The sequence below is a fragment of the Pteropus medius genome, unplaced genomic scaffold (assembly GCF_902729225.1).
Source record: "Pteropus medius unplaced genomic scaffold, Ma_sr-lr_union100, whole genome shotgun sequence".
NCBI lineage: Eukaryota > Metazoa > Chordata > Mammalia > Chiroptera > Pteropodidae > Pteropus > Pteropus medius.
The window spans coordinates 1194111-1203712 of record NW_024340697.1 but is presented as its reverse complement, the minus strand read 5'-3'; the positions used below and the strand labels follow the sequence as shown (position 1 = coordinate 1203712).

At 37.1% G+C, this 9602-nt stretch overlaps 1 pseudogene; it reads right to left on the bottom strand.

The window, feature by feature from the left end:
* Positions 1-9094: 9094 nt before the first annotated feature.
* On the bottom strand, positions 9095-9214 carry LOC120611892 (uncharacterized; annotated as a pseudogene).
* Positions 9215-9602: the final 388 nt, after the last annotated feature.

Genomic DNA, 9602 nt, shown 5'->3' with positions numbered 1-9602 from the left:
TGCTTTGAACCAAGTTAGGAAATCTAAATAAAATCATTGGTTTTAAGATCTTTCCTAAAACCTTTATTTTTAGCCATTTAATGTGGTGGTTGTATTAATATATATTTTTTATTTTTTTAAATATTATTTTCCTGAATCAATTGTAAACTTATTGAGAGAGAGAATAATAAACTTCTTGTAAGGAAGAAAAAATTGGCTTTGTCATCTAAAACAATGCTTTGAATAAAGGTTATGTTTATTAACTCTTTGTTGAGCTGATCATCTTAAATTGAATTAAATAATTGAGAACAGTTAAACGTGCATGCAACTTTGATTATACATTATCTATTATAAAACAGAGTCTCATTAAATCAGGTCATTTTTTTCTTGTAGCATGGACTTCTTTAGCAGTCTGGTGAAATTTATGTCCCCCTTCTCAGAATTAATGTTTTTAAATGAATAGATACAACAAAATGCATAGAATTTGGTGGTATCGAGCTCATGGAGGCCTTGAATTCTGTCCACGGGTCCCCTAGTCCAGGGGTCCCCACCCCCGGGCTGCAGACTGGTACCTGTCTGTGGCCTGTCAGGAACCGGGCCACACAGCAGGCGGTGAGCAGCGGGCAAGCGAGTAAAGTTTCATCTGTATCTGCAGCCGCTCCCCAGCACCAGCATCACCGCCTCAGCTCCACCTCAGATCATCAGGCATCAGATTCTCACAGGAGCATCGGTCCCTGGTGCCAAAGAGGTTGGGGACCTCTGCCCTAGTCCGTGAACTCCAGGTTATAAATCCCTGTACTGGGGGCATGAAAATCTAATAAAATGTATAAATCATAATTTATAAATAACTGTTGCCACCATGTGCACACATTCCATGGAGAATTCTATGTGATTGACTTGTGATAAAAATCTTAGTAGACTCAGCTTTTCTAAAACTGTCAACACTATTAGTAACTTTATGTTATGAAACATACATGTTTTGATGTAAGTAAATGAGAGTATAACTAATGAATAAATGATTTGCATAGGTTTTTATGGGAAAAGTAAAATTCGCCATGGATATTCTTCCTCAAAGACACATTTAGTCTTTCTACATGTCACATACAAAATAAACCACAAAGACGTATTTATAACTACTGATACATAAATGATAGTTTTATTATATTGGGTTTCTATTTGTCTATGTGTTTGAAAAGATTCCTTGGTAATTTAATGGATATATTGTTACGACCCAAACTGAAAACTGATAATAGTTTTAACCCATGATCGCTAGTTTAAGTTAGTTATTATTTACAGTATAGGGCACGATATACATATGGCTATATACGGGTACATGCACACACAGAGGCAGACACACATCGGAGGCAATGTTGCATAATGAAATGAAAGTTGGGTTAGAAATCAGATGGATGTGGCTTTGAATCCTGTCTCTTCCTACTTTTGTGGCCACAGGGACCTCCCTTTCTCCTTTCTTTCCTCTTATGCTTGATTCAGAAATATTCTTGCTATGTCTACCTGGGTGTACTGTGAGTAAACAAACTTATGTGAAACCTGTCTCTCTAAGCCTCAATTTCTTCGTATTTAAAAGAGGGAGCATTTTATCTATTTAATAAGATTTAGATGAGGACCATGATGAGATACTACATGAGAAACATTTTACAGAATTCCTGACACAGAATAGGCACTCTCTAATTTCATCAAGTATCTAACAGGCTCTATGAATGCTCGAGGGTCTTCAAGGAAAACCTCTATGAAAAAAGAGTCATTAATAGGAGATTGGATACAACATGAAATGAAATGGCTTTCCTTAAGACTTTGGCATCCTTTGAATGCAAAAGAGCTCAAGGCCTATTCATCCTACCCAATACCCGCATCCTTGCTACAGCTGGTGAAGCTCACTAGAATTAAGAAGGTGTGACTGACACTGATTTAAAATAATGAAGGCCAATGTAAATAATACATATCAGAAATACAAGTATAGACCAGTGGTCTCCAAACTTAAGCATGAATCACCTGGAAGACCACAGATTACTGGGCCACATCCCCAGAGTTTCTGATTTTGCCCAAGAATTTATATTTGTAACAAGTCCTAGGTGGTACTATCTGCTTTTCCACGCTTTGAGTTTTAGACTTGGCCACAATAAAGACAGTAGTGTAGCAGAATATCTATTGGAGTCCAGAGACTCTTGTAGTTTGCCAATGGACAATAGAGCATCGCTTGAGAGCTCGCATTTTAAAAGAGATGAAGAAATGCCAGAAGAAAGTATGGTAGAAGAATGGCCCCCCAAAATGTCCATATCCTAATCTCTGTAACCTTATAAAAGGGTCTTTGCAAATGTGATTAAGGACTTTGTAATGGGGATATTGTCATCGATCACTTGGGTGGGTCCATAATTATAAAGGTTCTTATGAGGGAAAGAAGAAAGCGGGAGAGTCAGAGATAGTGAAGGTGTGATGACAGAAGCAGATGAGGAGAAGGGGATGTGACAATGGAAGAAGAGGCTGGAGTGATATGAGGAAGGGGCCATGACCTAAGGAACCTCCAGACACCGGAAAAGTAAAGGAAATGCGGCCCTGTCAACACCTTCTTTTAGCTCAATGGAACCCATTTCATATTTCTGATCCCTAAAACTTTGAGATAATAAATTTGTGTCATTTTAAGCCACTAAGTTTGTGGTAATTTGTTACAGCATCAATAGGAAACAAATACAGCAAGTAAGAGACAATCTAGATTGTTACCCAATTTACCCAAGTGAGAGATTTTTATCGATGCCTCAGAGTGCAATTATTTATTTTTTCCTTTATGGAAGTTGGTAAAACAGTTCTAAAAATAAACTTTCTAAGCTATTTATGAGTCTGTAGGTATAGTATCAACCACCACTCTATTCAACAGTACCTCTCAAGATCTCTTTGTCTTTATTTTACTCCATCCACTTCTGCACCAAGTCAGCTGATTCTAGACTTTTGATTAATGTGTAGTCATATAAGTCTCAATGTAAAATCAGGTCTGGTCTGATTCACCAATAGGAATGTCAGATGTGTTGTTCTTATTACTCCCAAATGATTAAGATAAATAAAACCCAAGTGGATTGTGTATAGTCAGTCAAAGAAATTGCATACACTGTTCTCGATTAAGTTCACAGAGACTTCTCTATCCATTCTCAAACACAGATTGTACAGATCGCTGTGAAAACTTAAAAAAACATAAATATATACACACATACTTCTTAAAGATCATCTCTCTGATCGTCATTTGGCCAATTATGTATATCTGGACACCTGGACCAGTGAAGTGGATGTTTTCATAATTTTTGTGTGGTATCCACATCCTTTATATTTACAAACATTGGTAGGTATTCTCTTCTTTTATCAAATGCAAAATCTTACAATTCACAGTTATAAAACAGATGAATTAAGACATTGCCTCAATGCCAAGATATGTGCCCCCCAATATTTTGATGGTTTTGAAATAATTATATACAATCAATGTGATACTCTATTTTTCTCCCCCAAAGTTGTTATTGACTTAGTAGTATTTTTTACAATTCGTGGTATTCTAGGTAAACAAAAATACAAGAGCATTTTTTTTAGCTTGGCAAAAAGATTTATAATAATTTTTTAAACATGCATTCAGAATTTCCTGTGAACATTTAGGATCAACCTAAACTAATAAATATATGTATGGATTTTTAATATTTGTAGCAAAGATACACTACAAACATTTGAAAGCTTTCCCGGGTCATAGAAGAGTTGAAGACTGGAGGTCTTTACTTCAGGGGTGACTGCTGATCTAGAATGACAAATGTGCCTGCGGTCAAGAGCAGAAATTGGAATCTGAGTGAATTCTTTACGGAGACAAGATTTTTCTTTACGGGGTGGGAAAGAATTCTCATGTAAAGCAGAAGAGAGAATATATATGATTTTTTATTTACTGTGTATCGATTCTTTAGGTTTCTTTCTGTGAGGATCCATAAGAACAAATGACCTCATTAATTTCTGTGAGTCAGCAATCTTCACATGGTGTATAGCCTCACCAACAATTGAGAATAAATTAGAATTATCCAAATTCCTCAGACTAAACTTCGGTGGGGATAAAGAGTGGGGTTTAGTGCTTTTAACATTAAGATACCGAGGACATGGCTTCGGTTGAGCTCTAGCAATTAATGTGAGTCAGTGTAGTATAAGGTTTTCTAACCTCTCATTTGACACCAGCTGCCATTGTGTCTATTTTGAGAATGAGAGTAAATCAACATCATCAATTCATTTTATCATTATTTGTTCAAGTGTGGCTGATAGTCTATGTAAATTGATTTAATATTCCCTATTTGGAGTCTCTTTCTAATGCAGTGCAGAGACAAGTTCTCATTTGGTATTGTGAGGAAGAGAAAAAGAAAATTCACAGGCGAGTTGGTGATTCCTTTAATTTAGAGATCAGGTCAATTTCACCATTGCTTTGTCATTTATTTCTCTTAGAATAGTACTGTAGGCCAATAAACAATTTATATTAGATGAATGTTTGTTGACAGAATGGGTACCATAAAAACATATTTGATAGAACTATTCCTCATTGGAGATTTATCCATGCACATATATTTGTTATAGATATGCATTTGCCTGAGGGGCTAATGAAGGCAAGACTGTATATGTGAATTCGGATTTTGAAAAATTATATTTTGCTTCTCATATTTTTCTTCGAATGACTTTAGAATTATTTTCTATTACATGAACGACAGTTCTAAAGTTTCATTCCTTGCCTATGTTGATGTGCATGCCTCCTTTTCGGGAGACCTATATTTTCTTTCTATTTCCAAATTTCCTGTCTTTATTGGTAAATCTATTACAGATCCATTCTGACACAAAGACCTTTACATTTTCCACTGTAATGTCAGCATCAACACCTAGCACTTAATACCTCTTGGTTGCCAAGATTTTAAGAACCATAATCAACTAGATGCATGCATTGTTGATGTTTACATGCAACAGATGGCTAGGCTGGAGGACGTAGATAAATTTAGCTTCTGTTGAACATGTATGAGTAATATACTGGAAGAAAAAAATGTGTAGAAAAAAATAACTTGGATTCTCCTATATTTTGAGAGTTTTGTAAACTCAGCTTTGGGGAACTGTATCTTTTAATAAAATTGAAGTTCCTTGAAGGTAGAAGTCTGACGTATGTCTGCCTTGGTGAAGAACTGCCACGAACGAAGGGAAGCTGTAGGCTTCGGATTCTGTGGCAGGACCCTTGGCTAATCACGGACTCTCAGGGAATAGGCAAGTAGCGGATCTTAAAGGACAAGAACTATCTATCATTCATTGTAGAATAAGTGTTAGAGGTTCTCAATAAATGATTGCTGGTAGATGAATGCGTGAAAGGCTGAATAAATGACTGCTAAGGATAATTAGCAAAGGCTAGTAAAGTCACAAAATCCTTTCATATAAATTTTAGTTGAATTTCATGACAAATCCATGTGGCAGAAATGACTGTCCTCATTTTATAGCCATGAAAGTCAGAGTTCGGAAAGGTACCATGACTTGTCCCAAACCCTTAGCTGGTAAATGGCGAAGGCAGAATTTAACCAGATCTTCTGGCTCCAGATTCCCTACTCCTTTGGTTACACTCTGCCATGTCCAATATTTTTGTGTTCAGCCTGAACTTGGGTGTCTAGGAGGATAATGGAAGACTGTCTAGTGGGCTGGATATTTGCAGAACTGCAAATTTCCTTGAAGGTCTAACCCAGGTCTTCTTTTATTTAAGGCTTATGAGGGAGGACGGCCAGTGGTCCCTGACCTTGGAGAACTCCACTGACCCATCTAATGGCAGCTGCTTCCAGCATAGCAACCAGAAGCTATTCATTTATTTAGCTTTACTGAGGTATAATTAAAAAATAAAATTGTTAGATATTTAAAATATATAATGTGATAATTTGATAGACGTATACATTGTGAAAGGATCGCCCCCTTTAATTTAATTAATATGTCCATCATCTCACATATTCACTTTTTTGTAGTGAGAACGCTTAAATTCTACTCTTTTAGAAAATTTCAATTATACAAAACAGTGTTATCAATTATAGTCACCATGTTATACATTAGATCCTCAGACCGTTTTCACCTTATAACTGAAAGCATGTACACCCCTATTTCTCCCATCCCTTCTTTTTTAAGGCTGAATAATATTCCATTATATATCACATTTTCTCTATCCATTCATCTGTCGACAGACAGATTAGGTTGTTCCCACACCTACTCTATTGTGAATAATAATGCAATGAACACGGCAGTGTAGATATCTCTTCAAGATCCTGCTTCATTTCCTTTGGATAAATAACCAAAAGTGGGATTGCTGGATCTTATGGTAGTTCTATTTTTAACTTATTGAGAAACCTCCATACTGTTTCCATAGCAGCTGCATGAATTTATATTCTCACCAATAGTACATTCTCACCAACACTTGTTATCTCTTGCTTTTTGTCGACAGGTGTGAGGTGATATCTCATTGTGGTTTTGATTTGCATTTCCCTAATGATTAGTGATGTTGAACATCTTTTCATGTACTTGTTGGCTGCTTGGATGTCTTCTTTAGAAAAATATCTATTTGGTCTGTCCTCCCACTGTATTTTGGTGCAAAAGTTTCCTATCACTTTTTCACATGCTACTAAACTTTTCTCCTGGAAATTTCAATCCGCTAAATTAGATTTAACCTATTGCAATTTCCAGGTCCTCATTGCCAACGATGAACTGGAATTACACTGACTATTTCTTACTTCCTACTTCAAACAGCTAGAAGAGAAAGAGAAATATTTTCTCATTATTTTTCATCACCCTGTAGTAGAGCAAGTCTTTACAATCAGTAAACCTCAAGGTGTGGGCAATAAAGTTTAGTGCTCAGGCCTCCCTGTTTATGGTCCTGTGGATGACGTCACTGTCAAAGTCCTGTGAATACCATATGCTCTTTTCCCAAGTACCTAAGTTAAAAAATGGTTCTATTCAGGGTCTACCCACAGAAAAAGAATGTTTATCACTATCAAAATCTTTTAGCGATTTAGCATTTAGCAATGTGAGGTGATGCTCAGGGTTGAACAAAGTGATTCTGAGGTTGTATAAAGAAAACCTGTACAGGAAAAGACCCTGGAAAAATACGTGAACCAGGATATCTGTATTTTACACCCAGCTATGGATTAAGTTGCTATGTGACTTCTAGCAAGTCACTCTCCTTTTCTAAACCTCAGTTGCTTCAACTGTAAAATAAGCAGGTTAGAAATGGGGATTCCAAAGCCCCTTGTAGGACTGAAAAGATATGTTAAATTATTTTCATCTTTTACTGCTCCTCAAAATGACTTTCTCTTTCTCTTACATATTAATATTCTCTTGCAATTATTCTCCTTTTTCTCTTCTAGGAAGACTCCCTTCTTCTCAACACATGTATATTACTGGACTATAAAATTGGTTAATCCAATAGACCAGGGGTCAGCAAACTACAGCCTGCAGGTGAAATACAGCAGCCATCTGTTTTTGTAAATAAAGTTTTACTGGAGCATAGCTACGCCCATTAATTTATGTATTGAATATGGCTGTTTTCATGCCACAACAGCATAGCTGAATAGCTGTCATAGAAGCCGTATGGTTCACAAAGCCTGAAATATTTACTGTCTGACCTTTTACAGAAGATGACTGTGGATCCCCAGTATAGACCAAAGTTTGAGCATGGAGAAAAGCATATCTAACCTAATACCTTTCTCAGGGATGATGTCAGGCCATTCATCAGTACTGGATGGATATAGCTATATTATCCTTTTACTGAAACTACCATTAAAACTCATTATTTTCCATCTCTTCCGCAAAGATATGAATGACTGCCAAGGAGCTTTTTGATGTCAATCGTCTCCCCTTGATTTTGTCCGTTATTGCTTTCCTACAAAAACATAAGGTTACTTTGGCATTTTCAATGAATTGCAGCTCATCCTATTGACTCACAGTGACCATATCTTCCTTTTCCTAAACCGGAGAATTAACAGAGAGGCAAACAGAAGCATATTAAGTGGCTTTACTGGTCAAAGATACCTACAAATCTGTGAAAGAGCTATGGTTTAGAAGCTGCCATATTTGCCCAGGAAGGCAGGTTAGATGGCACATTATCGCTTTGTGAGAGCAATAGTGGGCTAGAGGCCCTATTTTAGGTATGCATCTCTTTCCATCCTTGTGGCTGACAGATCCCCAGCTATAGACCAGAGCAGTATAGATGGGGCAGATTTCTCCCTCAGTGCTTCAGCTAACCAGGACATGAACTGGCCTTCACGTCCATGTCTCTCCCACGTCAGTGAGCAGGTGGCCCTTCCTCCCTCTTATTGTACCCCTCTTACTGTGAATCTGGGATGCTAAAACATAAAGTGGACTGCTTTGCAAATTCCTTTATGCAGCCATATCAGGACTGTAAATGCCTGGTGGCCCTAGGCTTTAAACTTCAAACAAGAGCTTCAAAGCAAGAGTTCTTTTTTTGAGGGTTCGGGGCCATAGATTCCTAAAAGGTGCTGAATATATTACAATTATTATGACTATTAAACAAGATTTTTTTAGAGGGTAATATGCCTTAGGTGATCTTAGATGCTTTATTAACTCAGGTTTCTAAGATAAACACCTATTTCAGAAGACTGAGGTGGGCAGATCCTAATGGATTTTGAGGGTTCAGGCTGTTAGGGTGATACTTCACTCTGAATCTGACTTCATGAATTCACTAGTTTAATGCTTATATACTTCCAGGGAGTGCAGGTCTTGACTAACTCTAGGCAGGTAGAGCCATATCTCTGGAAAGTGAAAAATGATTTCAACCACCTTCCCAGCTTGACCATAAACATCAAAAGGGCAGGGGCCACACAGGCCAAGTTTTCCCGTGTTTAGCACCATTTCTGAAACACGGTGGTTCCTTAATGAATATGCTTATCCTTCAAATATTGACTTTAAATTGTCCTGAAAACCTGACTGCAAAGTGAGAAGCTTTACTTATTTTATTTTATTATTATTTTTTTTAGGCGAGGCATTCCTTTGTTGTCCTCACAGATTGCAAGGACTTTGTCAGCATACAATCCCTTGTTTTTTTGTTTTTTTTTTTAAATTTTTATGCCTACAGCACCTGGTCTTCCTAGGTGGTCTCCCACCCAAGTACTAACCAGGCCCGACCCTGCTTAGCTTCTGAGATCGGACAAGATCGGGCTTGTTCAGGGTTAGCATGGCTGTAGATGCAAAGTGAGAAGCTTTATATGAAAAAATGTTTGCGTTAAGATTAACGGAAACAAATTTTGCTGCACCCCATTCCAACCTGAGACCCCCTAATTAATTTCTTCCAGGTAGAAAAGGATTTCAACTGGACAATGAAAATAGGCTTCTGTAAGTAATAACAACTTGGAAGAAAATAAAATATAATTAAAGCTTATTACACTTAAAAAAGGCAAAGAGGAGTCTTGAGAGTGTCTGGGAGTGGTGAAGAAGGTATACCAGGGAAGTCATTCTTTGTAAGGTATATTTTTATCTCTGCCCAGTTTTGTCCATTATTTTTTCAACCTTTTGGGAGATTATGGTTATTCTGCATTCAAACTGACCTTAAAAATATTATAGCACAGAAAATCACT